The sequence below is a fragment of the Mustela lutreola genome, chromosome 7, assembly GCF_030435805.1.
Source record: "Mustela lutreola isolate mMusLut2 chromosome 7, mMusLut2.pri, whole genome shotgun sequence".
In the NCBI taxonomy this organism is placed as follows: Eukaryota; Metazoa; Chordata; class Mammalia; order Carnivora; family Mustelidae; genus Mustela; species Mustela lutreola.
In genome coordinates, this window is record NC_081296.1 from 13,798,970 (window position 1) to 13,819,887 (window position 20,918).

Genomic DNA, 20,918 nt, shown 5'->3' on the forward strand with positions numbered 1-20,918 from the left:
AGACAAATTTCTAGATTGTGAAAGTATATCAGTGGTTGTCTAGGGCTGGGGTGGGGGAGGGTGAGGAATGAAGACTGAGTGCCAATGAGTGTTAGGGTTTTGTGGAGTGGAGATGCAATTATTCTAAAATGGATTGTGATGATGGCTGCAATCCTCTGAATAACTAAAAAAAAAAAAAAAATTGAATGGAGCATTTTAACAAGTTAATTATATGGGATATGATTTATATCTCCTCAAAACCATTATTTTTTTAAAAATCATCTGTCCAAATAATACCTTGAGTTTTAAGGTTTCATCAAGTTCCCCAAAGCATTAATGAGGAAAAAAAAGCAGGTAAGCATTATTCTGGTGAATTATAGTAATAATCATGTTATTTCAAGCAAAAAGTAAACCTCTTGCAAGTCTGGGTAGAAAAAAATCTAGATTACTTTCAAAGGAAAAGAAGCAGATTGGCATTTCTCTTTCCTAATTCTAAACACAAGGAAGCGACCTAAAAGCCTTGCTTCCAGGGTTTGGGGTTGATGTACATGCACAGGAGAGTAGAAAACCACCCCTACAGAAGCAGATATCTAACCCATTCATGCAAAAGCTCATGCTGAAAGCGGTAATTTGATAAATTCTTCTACCTATGAAATAAAAGTCTTAAAAAATTAATATCCTAAAGCACAGGGAAGTATCACAGAGAAGAATGGACATAAAGCTTTGTGGGATGACTATGAACCTGAAAAGACCCACCACGTTACAGAAAGCCAAGCAGTGGTCCAAAAGCGTGTTAATGACGCTGTATTGCTTGTTTATACACCACCAAATTTATGTATCATGGCATCTTCATTATCCTACCAGCTGTTTGTTACTGAGATCCATTTTGTGCCAGGTACTGCATTGTCTTTCACGATCTCTTAATTATTTCAGTAACCCTATGATGGGAACATCGTTTCCCTACTGCTTAGAGCAGGGTTTCTCAGCCTCTGCACTGTTAACACATGAGGGTAAATAATTCTTTATTATGAGGACTGTGGGAGGCTTAGCTACCTCCATAGCACTAGACGCCAGTCGTGTCTTCAGACATTGCCACATGTCCCCTGGGGAGGAAAACTGACCCCAGTTTGAACCTTTAGCTTAGAGTGATAAAGCAATTTACCCAGTTCAAAGCCAGACCTGTGTGACTCCAAATACTGCTGCGGAATAAAGAACTGGTAGCAAATTTATGGAAAGAAGCATTCTAGAATTCCGGAGTCCTGGCCTCATCTTTGTACCATCACTAACAGCTTTTTAACCCTGGCTAACAGTGCCGCATCCTGCCTCTGAGGCCCTTTCCAGCAGTGAGTTATGTGGGCAGTTGGGTTTAGGGAATAGGAAGCTATTTAGGTTGATGCTCTGGGCCGTCTACAGCTGAACCAGTCCGAGGAGAACAAAGCTGCTTTGAACTCAAACGACTTCAGCGACATCAAACAAGGGTCCTCTGAACTCTTGAAGGGCTCTTAATATGATCTCAGTCTGCAATAAGGCCTGAGTCTTCTTTCCTTAATTAGGCAGACTGGCCAGTTAAAATGATGGATTTTCCTGTGGGTAATATTGTCATCTGGCACTATTCATATTTACACAGATGCCAAGAACAATGTAAAAACATGAATGGCACAATTACCAATGAAGAGGTGATATGGGTCCCTTGTCCAGATCACCTAGGACACTCCAAGAAGGCCAAATAGTTTTCATATTTAGCTTAAGCCAAAAAAAAAAAAAAAAAAAAGAAAGAAAGAAAAAAAAAAAGCAGGATGATAAATATGAGCCTCTAAAAAAAAAAAAATCCTATCATGCATTCTAAGACTAAAAAAAATGCTTACTGATTCAAAGTAACTATCAAGAAGTTTCCTCAAAATTATTAACCATGTTTCAAGAAATGTAGCTTTATGCTTTCCTGAGTTTAATAACATCTACCAATAACTACACTATCCTAGGGGATATCCAACAATAACGGTTTTAATAAACATTGAAGACTTTTTGAAATGGCATATTTAAATTTTTCATTGACACTGTGAAGTATTAAACCCACTCTAGTTGGATGATCAGAAATTCCAAATTTGAATGTTGGATTTCACTGGGTTTTATTTCAAGGTTTTTTCCCTTATACTATAATTGGTTATTATATGTGCAGCCCCTCCTTTTGTTAGTGTAGACAATTAGGAGTTAAAGATACACATTCCTGAACAAATTGGTGAGTATGTTCGTTAGACTCTGGTCTATCTTCTAGATTTTACTCTTCTTTGGCCATGAACCACTCACTCATGATAAAGAGATTTATTTCTCTACTGGAAATGGAGAAATACAATTAAGGCATGTTACAAAATGCCTAATTTAACCTCTCAGACACCAACATGACACAGAGAGTGAAAAACTAAAGTTAAACCTGAGATCTACAATAAGATTAGGATTTCAACCATATCATTCTAAAGAGCTAAAGACAAAGGATGAAGTCAGGCACATTCGGGACTCATAGGCAAGACAGGACACCCAAACATCCTTGTTCGGGTACCTCTTCAAGCAGGAGAAAGATAATGTAATTCATTCATTAAAACACCTAATCGGTACTACAAAACCATTCTCATCCTTCCCTTCAATGAGTATTTTCTGAATCATCTTTACTTTATGCCAGACACAGGGCTTGGCTCTCAAGCAAGTGGTGTCCAGCTGCTCAGCTGCCTCCCGGTCTTGTAATTTTTATTTTTCTTTCCATGTGGCTCCTTTTCCACTCTTTCAGTGGTTAGAGAGGTTTCCTTTCCCTTTAACTTCTTTACGAGACACGCCTAAAACTTAAGTATTAAATGGCTCTAGGGAAGGATTCTATGATACCTCCCTTATTAACAAGAGGTCCTGCAGGGTGTGATGCTTCTACAGTCCACAGGGGGATGCCCCACATTCATTGTTCTTATCCTGGGTGCAGTCATACCCTCTGATCTCAGAGGGTAGCAGAAAAAGCCCACTTCTACCAACTCCTTAATTCTGAGCAAAAGCCATAGTCTATGATAGTGTAATTTGTCATAACTGATAGGAAAAATGATTTTGCTTCTATGAGATACTCCAGAAGAAATCCCAATTGTTTAATATCATTAATAAAATTATAACCTACATGTATTACATAGATGTTTAGGTCAACAGACTAGCCCATACATCTAGCTCAGGTCAAGGACTCCCACACAGCCTTCAAGTATTTCCACTTATCTCAAAATCTCCATGAATAATCCTTGATAATGCATTTTGATGGCTTTCCCCACCACCACCACTACCACCAAAGAAATCTTCACTTCAAAGATTTTTTTTTTTAAACACTTTGTATATAAACTATGCAATCTGAAGCTTAACGCAACCAATTCTGGTGGGTCAGTTCATTGTTCCCATGATTCCTCTTATTCTTCTGCCATACATCCCCACCATATTCACTTCAGCTTCTACCGCTGGGCTGGTACATTACCGGAGTCAAGACAAAGATCCCATTACCAGCCCATTTTTAATTGATTAATTTGTTTATTCATCCAATAAAAATATCTTAAGTGTTTTGCTATCTATCCATATGCTAGGCATAGTAAATGCAAAGATGACAACTTTCCATTCCTCCAGGCATTTACAATCTCTTTGGGGAGAGAGACAAAGATATATAGAATATAGTACGTCAAATGCCTGAATGGGGTAAGGAAAAGGTACTATTGAGCACGTCCATGGAACACCCAAGCCAGCCTCAAATGGTTACAGTAGACTTCTGACAAACTCTGAACTGAATCTAAAAGACAAGTAGGAAGTCAACAAGCAAAGGGGCTTGAAGAAAGTGAGAAGGAAATTGTGCCAAGTCCTGAAATTTTGGAAGGGGAAGGAGCTTGGGTCCACAGGTCTACAGAGTGTGGGGAGGGGAATGGCAGAAATAGCACATCAGGTAGGGCCTTGTATGGAAACAAAAGGGAATACTAGAAGAATTTTGACTGGATGACTGATGTGATCAATTTGCCAAGTTGTAAGTAAGTAAGGGTTGCAAAGATCGACACATGTAGCAAGCATGGCTGTTGCCTCCCTAGTATCAGTTCTCTGCTTGTCTCTTACTAGTATTTATGGGGAACAGCAGTATTTCCACTTAAAAATGGTACTTCCTGGCCTTTGCAAATAGGGTTGCTCCATAAGCTGTAAATAAAGGTTTTTGGTTAGGACTTCTGGAAAAGCTCTTTTAAAAGGGACTGATTAGATGGCAAATTCTTTTGCCCTTGCTATCTTCCTTCTTGCTGCTACCTGGAATGTGGATGCAATGGCTCTAGCAATAGTGTCTATATTGCTATCATGAGGCAGTCCTGAGAATGGAAACCACACGCTGAGAATGTCAAAGCAGAAACAGAATCAGTTCTGTTGTTGTGGAGCTGCCATAATGGCCCTAGAAGTCTGTTTAGCTCCAGACCTCCTTTATTTGAGGGAAAAATACAGATTTATTTTAAGTTGCTAGGATATGTGTTTTCTATTATAGACAGCAGAAAGTGTGATAACTGGTAAGGAAAGAAAACAAATCTAGAAGAGACGTACTGATAGTTTTCTGCATGAAGCTACTGAATGGCCTCTACTCAGTAGTAAAGGGATTGGAGGGGAGTGGATGGATTAGGGAAAAATGAGGTATAATGAAGCTTAATGATTTGCGGCAGGTGTTGAGGGGGAATGCACAAGTTCCTGGCTTTAGAGAATAGGAGTGTTAATCATTATCTGTTTACAACACACTTTCAAAAAATGTTTGATACTAAAACTTAGCCAATTTGAAAAATTCAATCTCTCAGATGTATGTTCAACTTTCAACCATACCCTCTCCCAAAAAGCATGTAATAAATTCTATTAGGTACTAAACAAACTTTTGAATTAATTATAGCAAATCACATCCCCAGTTTGAAATGTAAAAGTCTTTAACTTAAAGGGAAAACTATTTTAGCTATTTTCCTCAAAAATTAGGTGTGCTATGAAAATTGCATGGTAGAATTAATTTCCATAATTCTATTTTTTAAGAAAAAAAATTAGGTAAGCTCTCTACCCAATGCGGGGCTTGAACTCAGCACCAAGATCAAGAGTCACATGCTCTATGGACTAAGCCATCCAGGCACCCCTTCCCTCTCCCCTTTAAAGTAAAATGTAAATTAGTTGGGGAAAAGATTAAAACTAGAGACTTCAGTAGCTTAATAAATCCTACATTCTTCAAAGACAGATATATATCTTTCAACAGGAAAGACATTTTTATGTACATAAATCTATACATTGTTCTAGCGTTAGCGGTCCGCTATGTTCATTTCCCTGAACATAAATTCAGGGAAATGCAGAGAATTGGTATGGGTTTCAGATGTTTATTCTATTCCTAAAACTCCCAACCTGACATGGCTTAATTTTGTACATCTTTTGACCCAACTCAACATGTTTTATGAAGCCCATTCTTATCACTAAACCTGGAAGCAGTTCGGGTTTCTCCAAATTTACTTGCTTTTAAGACTTTATTAGATATCTTTACCCAATAGATTTAACTGGGCCAATTAAATCAACAAGGAATATTGTACATATGCATAAAACCAATTATCTCACTGAGTGAAGAACTCACACTGACGTAAGGTTTCTTTTCCTCCATTTTTGAAAAGCAGAAATTTTGTTTTGACATGGCAGCCAACTCTTTATTATTTTTTTTTTATCACCCAAAGAGGCACCAACAACGTTGAAACTTTTGGTTTTCATATAATTTTGGAGCTATCACCCACTGTAGTTGTTTTATTTTGCAATCTGATAGGAAACTGAAAGAAGACATTGAAGAACAAACCATTTCGTCATTTCATTGCCTGAACTGGAAAGAGAATAGGACAGGAGGTATAAAGACACAAATATATTTGAGTAATCACTTTGAAAAATCTGAAAAATGGGAGGAACTGCTCACCCATAATACTGCACAAGATACTGAAAAGTCATTTTATACTTTAATTCAAGTATTTATTGAGCATCCTCTCTGTTATAGGTCATGCGAGGTGCTATGGCATGGTATGCTGGATCCAGCTCTATAAGCTGGCAAGAGCTTAAACTTTCAGAAATTTTTGATCTAATGTTAGACCATTGGTAATTTGAAGCTGTCCAAAGTTAGAGTATTTATGGTGCAAAAATTGGCAAACACTACAAATCAGGGCATTCTACCTTCAGGGAGCCAGTTCACTATCATGGCACTAGAAATGTAGTCATTAGTAAGAAGCATGCTGGGTCCTCAGGGCCTTGCTTCTTAGTTTGGGGATAAGAAAAGTACAACAGGGGTCAGAACACAGGACACCATGTACTGTGCTACAATCCACATAAGTTACCCAATGCTCAAACCAGAGCGACACTACATTAGAAGAAAATGAATCCTAGTTCTCTGCCTTCTAAGAACATGATACACATCCAAGGACATAGAATAAAACAACCCTTATAGAACACTTATCTCCAACACTGAGAGACTAGAGATTCTGAAATTCTCTGATTGCAAGTTAGATAATAATTCCGCATCACACACACTTTTAAATGAATGGACAATGAATTAAAGAAAAAAGAAATCCCCTGAGGTAGTGATTCAGAGGCTAGGGGGGAAGTGAGACACAATCACCACCATAGTGGCCTCTATAGACAATTACCTTGCTAAGTCTAGGTTCTAGGTACATGCTTTAAAATAAAGTAAGGTTAAAAAGTTGCCTCTTCTGATCTTCTACAATCATAAACCAGCCTCCACACAGAAGTCATATAGCACATTTTGGGCCCAAAACCTCTCAAGGAGATTTCTACTTAGTATGGACCTGGGTGTGATCACTAATTTGATCCCTAATCTCTGGGGAAAACAAATCCTTTCCAGAAAAATGCAACCCAGTCTCAGGGAAATTTCAGGAAGTGTTCTGGAAAGTATAAGCTCCCAAACAAACAAACAATCACAACACATAATAAAAAACCATCCTAAGAGAAAAGAAAAAGCCACAATCACAGGCTGTATCTATAAAGATCTCACATAGGGGCACCTGGGTGACTCAGTGGGTTAAGCCGCTGCCTTCGGCTCAGGTCATGATCTCAGGGTCCTGGGATCGAGTCCCGAGTCCGGCTCTCTGCTCAGCAGGGAGCCTGCTTCCTTCTCTCTCTCTCTCTCTGCCTGCCTCTCAGTGTACTTGTAATTTCTCTCTGTCAAATAAATAAATAAAATCTTTAAAAAAAAAAAAAAAAGGTGGCTCAGCATGGTGTTTGAGCCTGAACTTTAAAGATCTCACATATAAGAATTATCAGATATAAGTCAGGTTGAAGAATTAAATGTGTTGAAGAATTAAAGGGGAGAATCAAAAAATTCTCTTCATCCTGTTAGCATTTTAACTCCTGTCAATGTTCCTTTAAATACCCGCATGTTGACTATTTTATTTTGTATCATTTCTGCTTGTATATCTTCTTGAAGATAACTTAAGTATTCTGTAGGTGAGAATTATAGTCAACAAGCTCCTTTTTAATATGAAAACATCCTTACTTTAGCCTCATTCTTTTTATTTCTTTTATTGTTAAAATGTTTGGGGTACCTGGCTGGCTCATCAGAAGAGCATGTGACTCTTGATTTGGGGGTTGAGTTGAAATCCCATATTGGGTGTAGAGATTACTTCAAAATAAATTTTTTTTAAGGATTTTATTTATTTGAAAGAGAGAGAGAGAGAACAAGCACATTCATGAGAGGGGGAAGGGTCAGAGGAGAAGCAGACTCCCTGCCGAGCAGGGAGTCCGATGCGGGACTCGATCCCCAGACTCCAGTATCATGACCTGAGCCGAAGGCAGTTGCCCAACCAACTGAGCCACCCACATTCCCAAAAAGAAAAAAAAGCTTTTTAAAGGAAATGCGTAAAATATGAACAGTTGTAAGAAGAATAGCATATATAGATTTTTTAAATTAAAGAACAACACAAAGAAATAGTATGTGTATATCTAAATTAATACACATATATTTTTGCTGAGCCATCTGAAGGTAAAATGCAAATATCATGACATTTTACCCTTAAACATTTCAGCATTCACCTAGGTGAAGTACTGGAAAATCAGAGATTACAAGACCTGAAAGACTCTTAGAAAAATCCAACATTCAGCTAGAAATCAGAGGAAGTAAAGAATGAGGAAAAGGCAGTGTTTGAAGGTACAATGATTTACATTTCCCAGAATGGAAAAAAGATAAATTTCCCATTTTCTGGAGAAGTTTGATATTACTATTTTTAAAATGTCATGTAGAATTTATTACTAAGTCTATATGGACCTAAAGACTTATAAGACATTTTAAAATATGAAATCAACATCTTTAATAAATTTAAGAGAAGTCATATTTTTATTTTTTCTTGAATTTGATTGATTACATCTCTCAGGACATTGTTCCATTAAGAATGGATTTCCTGTCTCCTAGTTCAATTATTGAAAGAAAAGTATTTAAAATTCCATGTAACATTATACATCTCTATTTCTCCTTCTGGTTCTTCAGGGTTTGCTTTGTGCAATTTGAATAATATTATGGTCTCTTGATCAACTTATCTTTTCATCATTATAAAGTAATCCCTGGTAATATTCTTTGATCTGAAATCTACTCTGTTGATCTTAATATAGCCCACTCTAGCTTTCTTTGGACTAGTGTTAGCATGGTATTTCTTCCCCAATCCTTTTACTTTTACCCTCTCCTAACTACATAGGTGTGTTGCAAACAGCATACGATTCAGTTGTATTTTTACATTCAATTTGACAATCTCTGCCTTTAATTTGGGTGTTTAGATCATTTACATGTAATATGATTATCAATATTGATTTAAATCTACCACCATCACAGTTGTTTTCTATTTGCCCAGTATGTTTTTTCTTCCCCCTACCTCTTTGAGTGAAATCATATTGTTCTTTTGTCTTTTTTCTCTTTCCTTTTGGGTAGTTTCTATAGCTATGTTTTTAAATTCACTAATCTTTTGTTCTCCATCATCTAAACTGCTGTTAATCCCATCCAGGATTTATTTCAGCTATTGAATTTTTTCATCTTTAGAAATCCATTTCAGGTCTTTTAAAAAATATCTTCTATTTCTTTTAATATGTGAATTCTTTCATCTTCTTGAGCATTTGAGGTATATTTCTAATAGGATAATAGAGAAATATATTGAAACAGCTATCATTCATGTTATTGCTGAGTCTGTTTATATTGCTTGAGATTACATTTTCTCCTTCTTCTGAGGTTTTGTTTGTTTGTTTTTGCTGCCTAGTAATTTTTTATTTGATGCTAGGTGTTAAGATTTTTTTCACTTTATTGGGGACAGATTTCATAGTATTCCATTAAATATTATTGGGATTTGAGATGCAATAAAGTTATTTGCAATCAACTTTATCCATTTGTTTTTAACCACTGTTATAGAAGACTCAGAACAATCTTTAGGGCTGATTTGACTTCACTACTGAGGTACTATCCTTTTTATAATAACTATTTGTCATGTCTCTTAGGAAGTTTTCCACTTTAGGTGATGAAAATGAGAACTATTCGAGGCCCTGTATAAGCTATGGAAATTGACCTTCTACTCCTTTCTGGTGACTTTTTCAGTCTCAGTAATTTCTTTGTATGGATTTGCAGATCCATATTCCACTGACTCAAGGGGACATATCAGAAGAGCTTTAGGGCTCTCTTTTCAGTTGCCTTGTCTCTAGGATTTTGTTCCACAAATTCTAGCTTCCTCGACTTTTCTGAACTATATATTCAGCCAAATTGCTAGACTCTATTTGTGTTTCCCTTCCTAGTACTGTGGTCTGAAAACTTTATACAATCAACTATAGCACTTTTAAAGGGCTAACTTTGTCTTTATTTTCCCCTTGTTCTCAGGGATCACTATACCATGCTGTCTTCTGTCTAATATCTGAAAAACCATCATTACTTTTTTAGTAGGTTCCATTTTCTAGTATTAGGTGACAGAACAAATTTGATCTTTTTTTCTTCCATCATTCTTCTAACATATCAAATTTCAAGTGACTGGAAAAGAAAAGACCAGAAGAAGCAAAGATACTCCTGAAGAAAAATCACCAAATAGGTAAACTTCCCTACTAGATGCCAAGACTTACTACGAGTAATAATAATTAAGGCAATCTGTTTGTGATAAATGGGAAAATAAATAAAAATCGAAGAAACGGACCAAATGTTTATAGAAATTTAACATCTCTGGGGAAAGGATGAATTATTTAATAATAGGGTTTACTACCAATCTCAGAAAAAGAAAGAATTCAACCCTACTTCGTACCATATACCAAAATCAAGTCAGGTATAATAAGGACTCTTGCACTTATGCTCAGATACTGCAAGATTAATAAGCACATTGTTCTTGGTAACAATGCAGAAATAATCCAAGCACTCAACAAAAGAATGGACAGGTAAGTATGGTACAGTCAGTTACAGAAAGGAATATGCAGAGATACAAATAATTATACCTATACTCGGTAGTATAGATGAATTTTTGAAATGTAATTTAAGTGAAAAGAAATCACAAGAATACAAATGGTATGACACCATTTGTTACAAAGTACCAAAAAAGGAAAAATGAAATAAAGATACTTTATTATTATATTATAAGATTATAAGGAAAGCAATGGAATCATAAGGATTTCAGAATAATGGTTACTCTGTGGGGCAGGGTGTGGAATGGTGATTATGGGGACAGATAGGATGATAGGAGTAGAGAACAGAAGAGTTTGGATGGTTTTTGTAATGTGTGGTTTAAGTTGGGGAGTGAACTTAAGAGTATCTATTGCATGATTATGTTCCAAAATTTAAAATATGTTCTATATATTTTGCATAATGAGCTTCATAAAACTAAAAAAAAAAAAAAAAAAAAAAAAACTATTGTCATAACCTTGTCCTGCAACTTCTAGGAGCCTCTCACACAGCTAGGGGGAAGAAGTTCTCTCTCTTCAGATAAGGTCTACCTTCCCATGCTGTTCCAGATTACTTCTACAGCCTTCCCTTCTTTGCATATAACTCGCACAACTCAAATTCCTTCACCCCTCTACAGACACTGCAGAAAGTAGACCCTCTTCAGTTTACGTGCCTTCTTTTTTACAAATTTGCCTTTGGCATGCTCAGAGTGGGTAAAGTGGTTTTCTGACAGCTCTAGCAGACTGTGTTAGAGGGAACAAGTAATGCTGTAAGCATATATGTTAGCAATTGTAAAACAAGTGGGGTCTGCCAGAGGTAACAAATAAGGGGTATGGGAATCCTGGCTGTGGGTGAAGGTTAGGCTTCAGGCAGAAGGCAGCATTAGAACAGGGCTTTGAAAAGCAGGTAGAATTTTGATAGAGGAGACCTTGAACATTCTCTGCAGAGGGAAATATCATGAGAGAACACTACGGAGCTTTGACTTTTGGGGGTTGACTCATTCATCGAAGAAAAAGGAAGAAGAGAAAATTTGGATTGAGATCACGCCTTGAAGTTAGGATGGCAAATGTCTTTTCTCTTTATAATGAGAAGCCATTGAGGGTTGAGTCAATAGTGACATGACCAGGACTCTCCGTGAAGATTCAAATAATGACTCTTGACCACTTGCCATGGACAAGGCACTGGAGGTGTGTCTATGAGGTGGGTGTGCAAAAAACAAAAAAACTTATATACCATCTCTGCCTTAGTGACTCCTAATCCAGATGGAGTTAAAGGACAGAATTGGGGGTTGGGGGAGTGGGCAGGGTAAAACAACTGGGCAGTTTTCCAGCCTCTCTGAAACCGGTCTCTAGAGCATGTTTTCCGTATGTGGTTACAAACAGTGTGAATAACCAGCTAAGTTCCCAAATTAAAGTACAAAGGCAGGTCATAAATTCCTGTCTTGCTCAGCACACTTTAAGTTGAATTGAGTGATAATTAGGTGGTATAAAGCTAGGGGAGAGGTCATTAGCAATTCTCAGGAAATATGCATTCCCTTTTATAGGACCAACCCCTGATCTGTAGCCCTAAGTCCATGGACCCTATTTTTGAAGTACAGACCATGGAAATTTACACAGCCATATGGTGTGTTAGAGTGCAACGTCCAATCAAGGATGGATTTGCCTCTGCTGGGCATAAGCTCCAAGGAGGGAATATACCCGTCCTTCTACCAGACAAGCAGCGGGTTATTGATGCTGAGTATGCCAGACAGAATCCTCTTATGCATCTCCTCAGCTTGATCTTCAAATTGCCTGTATTGTGAAACCTCTCACCTATCAATCTGGATAAATGCACCAACCTGCCTCAGGGGTGGCGAGGTGATCTATTTATGTTTATCACTGAATATTGACTGAGATCTTGATGGCGTGGAGCAAGCTGGGTCTCTCTTCCTCTCCCCTTATCCATCATCTCCCAAGCACCAATACACCCTATTGAAAAGGAAGAGGCTGCCAAGACATATGCTAAAATGATATTGTATTTCATCCTACTTTTGAAGTAATGAGATCGTTCAACATGAAATGTAATTTAAAAGTGCAATGGGTTTTTTTTTTTCTTTTCCCCCTCCCTTGGTAATAGCTTCAGACTCTGTGTGCAGCTGACTGACACATCAGTAACAGGTACAAAATGAAACCTATTCCTTTTAGAAAATGAGTGTCCGCTGAGAGAGCTGGACAGAAAGCAGCAATGGCGTGAGTCTTTGAAGACTGCCTGTGCCTTGAGCTCCTCTCCCAAAAGGTCTGGGATGCATTACTCTAGCTCCACACAAAACCAGGATCACAGCAAAGAAAAGCTTTAAAATACATGCATATTAAGCTAACTCCAAAATGAGACACCAAGAAGGAGTTCAAACCACATTCCTTTTCCTTTTAGAAAATTTAGAATTTCCCTTCATCCGCTTTAAAAAATAGTAAGCTTTCCTTCCAGGACTCAGAAATTCTGCAGCTGATTCTGATCCAAAGATGCCAGATACATTAACAGTTTCAGGTGTGTCTGTTACCCCTCAAGGGAGGGAACAGCAGGAATTGTCATCAACAGGCAAGGTTGGAAATGTAATCTTCTGGAAATTTCCACATTCAAGATGAAGTTACACTTCATAAGACAGCTAATGGTTTTAAATTCACGTATTTAAGAAGTGGTAATTGTAAAATAAAACATTAGCAAGGCTCAAAAAATAGAGCTAGAACATCTTAGTCTCTGGTACAAATGGTACAGGAAATGTGTGATTTGTTACAGGCCTATCTGTAGACATCGATGAAATCTTCTATTGCTATAATTTAAACATATGGTCAATATGAAGATTAATACAGTCCAAAAAATCAGCTAGAAATACAAATGCTAAGTATGTTAAGAGATTGGATTTTGGCTTGCTTCATTCTTATTTTGAATGTGTTTTAGATTTCTTTAATACTCAAAACCATATAGTAGGAGACAGGTGAAGAGCCACATGCCTGTTTTCCTGGCTTTTGAAGGAAGGAGTGGTGTAGTCTTCAGCAAGGTGTTTTATCTCTTTTGGCCTCACTTTATAGATATAAAAGGCAGTTATTAGTGTATAACTTATAAGATATGTGTAAAGACCTGGTATTTTTAAAGCTCACTTTTTTTTAAAGCTCATTTTTTATTTTTTTTATTTTTTTTTAAAGATTTTATTTATTTATTCGACAGAGAGAAATCACAAGTAGGCAGAGAGGCAGGCAGAGAGAGAGAGAGAGGAGGAAGCAGGCTCCCCGCCGAGCAGAGAGCCCGATGCGGGACTCGATCCCAGGACCCTGAGATCATGACCTGAGCCGAAGGCAGGGGCCTAACCACTGAGCCACCCAGGCGCCCTAAAGCTCATTTTTTAAAATATTTTATTTGTCAGAGAGTGAGCACAAGCAAGGGGAGCAGCAGAGGGGGACGGAGAAGCAGGCCCCCCACTGAGCAGGGAGCCTGATGCAGGGCCTTGATCCCGGGACCCCGAGATCATGACCTGAGCTTATGCCAGTCACTTAACCAACTGAGCCACCTAGATGTCCCTAAAGCTCATGTTTTTAAGTATTTAAAAACACCCAATAGAGCCTTGATACAAGCAGCAGCTTCTGTATCACCCAAGAATTCGTTAGAAATGCTCTCTGAGACCTCATTCCAAACCTAATCAGTATCTGCATTTTAACAGGACTCAGGTGATTCACATCACTCTTAAAATGCAGATTCTGATTCAGGTCTAGAGATGGCCTAAGCTTTTGCATTCCTAACAAGTTCCCCCAGCTGATCACCCAGGGACTACACTTTGGGTAGCAGGGTTTAAAGGATGTCCAATAGCCTACAGCAGTGGTTTTCAAAGTTGCTACATGAAGATCACGCTGTTGGCTGTTCAACCATGGATGGAACAGCCCCGTCCCAATTCAATAGGTGGGTAAGACCCGCAGTTTGCATTTCTTTTTTTTTTTTTTAGATTTTATTTATTTATTTATTTATTTGACAGAGATCACAAGTAGGCAGAGAGGCAGGCAGAGAGAGAGGAGGAAGCAGGCTCCCCACTGAGCAGAGAGCCTGATGTGGGGCTCGATCCCAGGACCCTGTGATCAAGACCTAAGCCGAAGGCAGAGGCTTTAACCCACTGAGACACCCAGGCGCCCCAGGGATCACATTTTGAGCATCGTTGGTCTACAGACTTGAATGGAAAACAAGAGATTAACTATAATAGAATAAGGAAAAGCAAGATAAACACTGTATTATTTTTAGTTACAATCTATGGGTTATGAAACCTAAAAGGAAATGTACAGTAGAAATTCTTTAATGGAGTTAGTTGGAAGTCTCTTCTCTTTTTGCCAGCTGTAACGGACAGAAAAAAACTCTCCCCCATCAAACCACTTCTTCCTTCCTAGGTTGCAGTTCCATAAGCAGCAGCAACTCCTTTGAGCTCCTAGCCTTTCCCAGTGACACAAGAGGCTACCAGGCTTTCGAGAGAAACCGGTTGATTTGGAATGGGAGAGGGTGGAGATTGAGAAGCACCGGGGGCGGGGGGGTATGTGATGCTTAAAACTACAGGCATCAATGAGCAAATGGGTACAGCATTCCTCCTCACAGATTCAGCAAAATGGATGTGTCCATAGTAGTCACAATTCGTTTTGTTATTTATGACCCACGCGTTCCAAAAAGCTTGGTTTTTTTTTTTTTTTCAATATTTTGAAATGTATCTCAGCTGTATCAACCTCAAGGTGGCAAACTGAAACATTAAGTTGCCTTGTTGCTGGATGAACAATACCAAGAGTCACCATCATTGTCTTCAGTTGGCAGTGGAGCTGCGAACCTGGTGCTATACTTTGCAGAAAGGCAGCTGTCTCCACTGAGCACTGATTGTGCAAGGCCTGGTAAGTCCAGTCCCAAGGCCCCTCGCACTTCGATGCAAACTTTCCCTCAGATTTTAGAAGGCCCTAACACCCCTTGGGCTCATGCAACCCAGCCGATGTTCAATAAAGCTTTGTAAAAATAAATAAAAATAAAATTTTGGGGTACTTCAGAGGTTAGCCATCCCATCTCTGGAAAAAAAAAAACGGATGCCTCAGAATTGGGGATCAAATAAATCCAGACTGTGACAGACTGTCAGCAACTTAATGCCCATCATTTTGTCAGTAGAGTACTATGTAGCCACTAATAATTAGATCTTTGAAACCAACTGATAATTATAGTATTATGACAACATTTTTAAATTAAAAGGATACAGCATTGCGTCTAGGGCTTAATTATGGCTATATTTCTAAAACTCTGAGCCCAAGAAGCACCTGATAGAAAACCTTGCAAAATGTAGACATATTAGCTGTGTTTGCAGGATAGTACACTTTCAGAACTTGCATTTTTTGCCAATTTAATAAATCTGCACAAAATTTATAATGCAAAATGAGCTATTTTCAAAAGTATGCCTTTTAAATTATGTTATTTCAATGTTGATAACATTAAGAGTAAAAAGGAAGATAAGAAATTTTACTCTAATTATATTTATGCTAAAATACCTACACGTTAAAAAATAGAATGCATTAATTGCTTTTATTGAGAGGGCAATGGCTGGGGCTAGTTTTCTGGTCACCAAATTTATTCAGTGTAGTTTAGAATGAAACAAATATAAAAACGTAATGGGGAAGTGAATGTTTCTCTGAATAGATTTGCAGTTTATTTAAAATAAAATGGTTTGCTTTTGGGCTTCTCTTACTGAACAGGTCACATCCAAGCCTCTCCTGGTCATCTGCATGCCTGAACCTGTGCTCCCACATGAGAGTAAATGTGAACAGGAAGCTCATTGTTCTTCTCACTTGGATGTGAGCCCAACAGAAGAATAGGCCTCAATTCTCAGAGCTTCAGGAGTGGTCACAAGCCTGTGAACCAGAATCTTGCCCTTTCACTCAGGCCAAGCTAGGTCCCTGGCAGCCCCACTCCCATGGCCATTAACCAACATGGCTTTGTGTCCATGAGCTATATAACATACCAGCTTCACATGGCAAGTGACTACATACCTGGGGCTCAAGATAAGAGTATAAAGTAGAAAACGAGACTTTTAACCAACCATGCCAAAATAGGCTTTCTTGTATTTAACAGTCAAAAATCCCATCTGGTGACTCTTTGTAGGGTTTTACCCAAAAACGAAAGCTTCTTTCACCCCAAGTCCTACAGTTCTAGGAATTTTGCCAGTCACCTTAGGAAAATTGAACTCTTTCTCATGTTATGAACCCCCAAAAGATGTTAGAATGTGGTCACGCCAGTCTCCAGATAACTTTCTCTACTGACTCATAATGTCACATGCCAAATCACTTACTGAAAGTATGCACGAGGACCAGAAATTCATTCATGCACCCACTCATTCAAATATTAAGTGCCTTCTGGGTGCAAACATGCCAGGTGCTGTAGATAAAGTGGTTCCTAAGACACAGTAGCCATCCTCAAAGAGCCCAAAGTCTAGATTCAGAGACAAAAGGAAAGAGTTTCAACAGATGACAAGACCCTTTAGGAGATTAGAGACAGAGGGCCTGGGGACAGAAGACTGCTGGAGGAAACAGTGTCTAAGCTGTAAAGGAAAACAACAGGTAGCAGTTAGCCTGGCAAAGGGGAGGGCAAGTGGAGTGGGAAGGGGAAGAACTTTCTAAAAAGAACAACAGGGTCACAGGCTTAGAAAGACACGAACATGATCAGTTCATGAGACCATTTAGTACAGCATCATAGCAAAGCAGAGTTCAAGAGCAAAGTGATTAAAAGACTGCCGCTCAGGAAGTAAACGGAGGGGGGCAGGGGTCATAAAAGCTTTAAAAGCCATGTTGTCATGGTAGCATGTTTCAAAGGTGCCTGCCTCTCCCACCTGCTAATCCTAGAAGTGGGGAATGAAGGGAGAGAATATTGGTCAAATCCCAGGACGCACATGGGCCAATATAATTGGTGTGGAGCTTTTCCTGTAAATGCATAAGCTCAAAATTGCCCAGCCTATTGGCACGTTCTCTTGGACTTGACTATTTGCCATTCTGCTTGTCGGAATCTTTTTGGAACCTGCCCTTTTCTCTTGGATCCTTTTTTCCCTCAGAGTGTCTATTGTCTAGGGGGTACCTGGAGCTTCCTTTCCTAGTCTAGAAGATTCTTAGCCTGTGGAGGCAGAGTGTGAACTGGGGTGGAACTCAAAGGAAAGGAGGCAACCTCCAGACTCCTACCCGCCTGGCCTCAGCTCAGGGAAATTTGGCTGGTTGCCTGGCCTCGCGTGAGAGCTACAAATATTTGTTCATCAGAGAACACATAAAACAGGATGCATAAAAGGCAGCTAAGGGAGTTGGTATATGAAATGATGGGCTTTATGGAATCTGAATCTACAAAAGCTGAAGGATTGCTTTGTCCCTTCTTGGAGTGTGATTGTGACAACGAGATCATGGTCTCATTGCCAATCTGCCTCAAAGTAGATACGTAGTAAATGCATTCTTCCTCCCCTTCATCACTGAGCTCTGAAATTCACAAAAACCTGGCCAATTAATGTCAGCTTTGGAGGTTAGCTACAACTCACAAGAGGAGCCCTGAAGAGAGTAACAGATGTAGGTATTTTAGGGGGGCAGGTAATTGTACCCTGAGCCCATAATTAAGGCCTATTCTTTGTTAGAAATTGTGCAAGGGCTTGCAAATCAAGCAAATACTTTGCCCTTGGGAAGCTTGTCAGTCCAATGGAGAGAGAAGTCCACACAAATGACATGACTAGTGTCTTGAAATACATGCATGTAAAGAGCCAAGACATGTTACATGAGGCACCCCTCCCTCCAGGTGAGAAAGTTCTAGAAGGCTTCATGGAGGAAGGGATACTTGAAGGAGAGTAGGCTTGTGATTCTGGGGCAAAGGGACCAGAATGCACCAAGGTAGTGGGTGAAGGAAATATGAAAAAGAAGCGTTTCTGTTTGGATTGCACAAGAACTATGTCAAATGTAACAACCAAGGGAGAGCAGCTAGAAGGTTCCATTGGGATCAAGTGATGGCAGGTCTAGAGGGCCAGCCTTTCCTACCTACTCTAACGTGCTTTAGCTGGGGCACCCATCCTATAGCAGGACTGGGTGTAGTGGGTAAACATGGTTTCAAAGAAATACAACCACCAGCTTTGCCCAAATTTGCACTTTGGGTGCTGTGTCAGGGAGTGCCAGCCAGGACAGGCTTCCCACCAAGTACATTTAATACTGAAAAATTTTAATTTAATTTAAAAAAAAAAAAAAAAGGAACAATTGCCCTATTTCCATCCTTGGTAGCGGCACACCTGACCCCCTCTTTCCTCATCACATTCCAGTAAACTGCTGTCACACTCCCCAGGGTTGACCCACCCCAGGCAATGTGGCAAAAGACACAATTAAGATCCAGGACTCAGAACCACAGCACACCTGCAACAGAGCAGGCCCGAGATGAATAATTACAAAAGGCAGCTCCACCCCTGGCCTCTCTGCTTTGGCAGAATCAGGGTAACAGCTGTGGAAAAGCAGCACCTGCTTCATTTCTGCGTCTTACATGCTCTCCACACCCTTTTCTGCTGAGAAGAAAGCAGAGTAACCCATGTGTGCCTTTATGAACAAGCCATGATCCAAATATTTTTCCCAAAGGACTTTTTATTCTATCACATTTCCAAGTCCTGGTGCTTATTGCTCTCACGACCTCAATAGCCTATGGCCAATAAAAGTCATATTCATCCGTCTAGATAACACTTAAGTATCTCCCCCTCCCCCAGGCTCAAACAGTCCTTACTGACGATCATTTTATCTGCCCCCCTGTCACTCCTCTTCACGTCTGTATTCTGTATGGTAAAAGGAAGTCCCTCCACCAGGAGTGGTGATGGACAATTGAAACTGAATGCCTTGTTAAACACACATAATCAACCCCAAATAAAATGACACATTGTTGATAAGGAACCATTGGCCCCATGGGGGATTCCAGGGAGAAACATACATTCTGTGACCAAATCTCCAACATAAGCAATAAGAAGTCACCCACCTTTAAAAGAACCAGCCAATGAAATCTAACAGGAAGTAAGAGGTTGAAGAAAATCAATATTATTGGCAGATTTAAGCTGTGCTCACTAGAGACTCAGATTTTTTTAAGCCCTAATTTCTGATGAGGGTTTCACTTGAAAGTGAATTGTATGAAAAAGAGAGAACATTTCCTTCTGATAGAAACAATTATAGTTAAGGACTCAGGTGAGTCAATAAAATCTTAATCACCTATAATTACACTGAAGAGCACTACTGCCAAACACTCACTGTTCTCTAACAGTTTGCCTTTCTCTTTCCCTGAATGCTCTCCTCGTAGGTTCACTTATCAACTCCTACTTCATTATCAAGACTCAGAACAGGTAACTCTTCCTCCATGAAGCCTTCCTTACAACCTCAGACAAAAAAATCTCCCTGCCTTTATGCTCCTGGAATTATTTCAAAGATATAATTAACATACAACATTAAATTTCAGGAGTACAAAATAACGATCCAATATTTGTATTATTGCAACATGATCACGGTAAGCCTAACATTCATCATCAGTCACCATTTTTCTTATGAGAACTTTTAAGGTCTACGCTCTTAGCAATTTTCAAGGACACATACAGTATTAATTCTAGTTCCTATGCTGTACATTACCAACCCATGTCTTCTTTAATAAGTCGAAGTTTGTACCCTTTGATTGTCTTTACCATTCACATCCCTACCTCTGGCAACTACCAATGAATTTTCCATATTGCTGAATTCAGGTCTTTTATTTTTCAAAAAGATTTCCCATACAAGTGAGATCATGCTGTATTTTCCTTTCTCTGACTTATTTTAGTATAATGCCCTTGAGGTCCAGCCATATTGTCACAAAGGGCAAGAATTTTGTCCGTGGTTGAGTAGGGTTCTGGGGTATGTGTTGATCATCTGTTGGACACTTAGGTTGTTTCTGTATCCTGACGACTGTAAATACTGCTGCAATAAACATGGGGGTGCAGGTATCTTTTCACGTTAGTGTGTTCATTTCCTTTGGATAAATATCCAGATGGAATTGGAGTTTTTATTGTTCCCTATAAAGTTACCACATTGTGTGCTATATACTATGGGTGTCTTCTTCACCTTAGTCAGCAGGAAGTTCCTAGAACATTTTATTTTAGAGAGAAAAAAAGCATGATCCCGGTGGGGAGATGGAGCAAAGGGAAAGAGAATCCTCCGACTCCCCACTGAGCGTGGAGCCCAATTCGGGGCTCATCCCAGGACCCTGAGATGATAACCTGAGCTAAAATCAAGAGTTGGACACTTAACCGACTGAGCCACCCAGGCTTGATGAGAGCATATCTTGATCATTTTGTACACACTATGGCAGCTATGATGTCTTCCAAAGAGGAGTTTTATGAAAGTTTTAAGTGAAAAAACACATGCCTAATGATAAACCAAACTAGAATAAATGGAACTTTGAGAAAGTGCCTTGAGTACCTGATCTACAATTGGGTGTTAGGGAAAGGCTAGTAGAA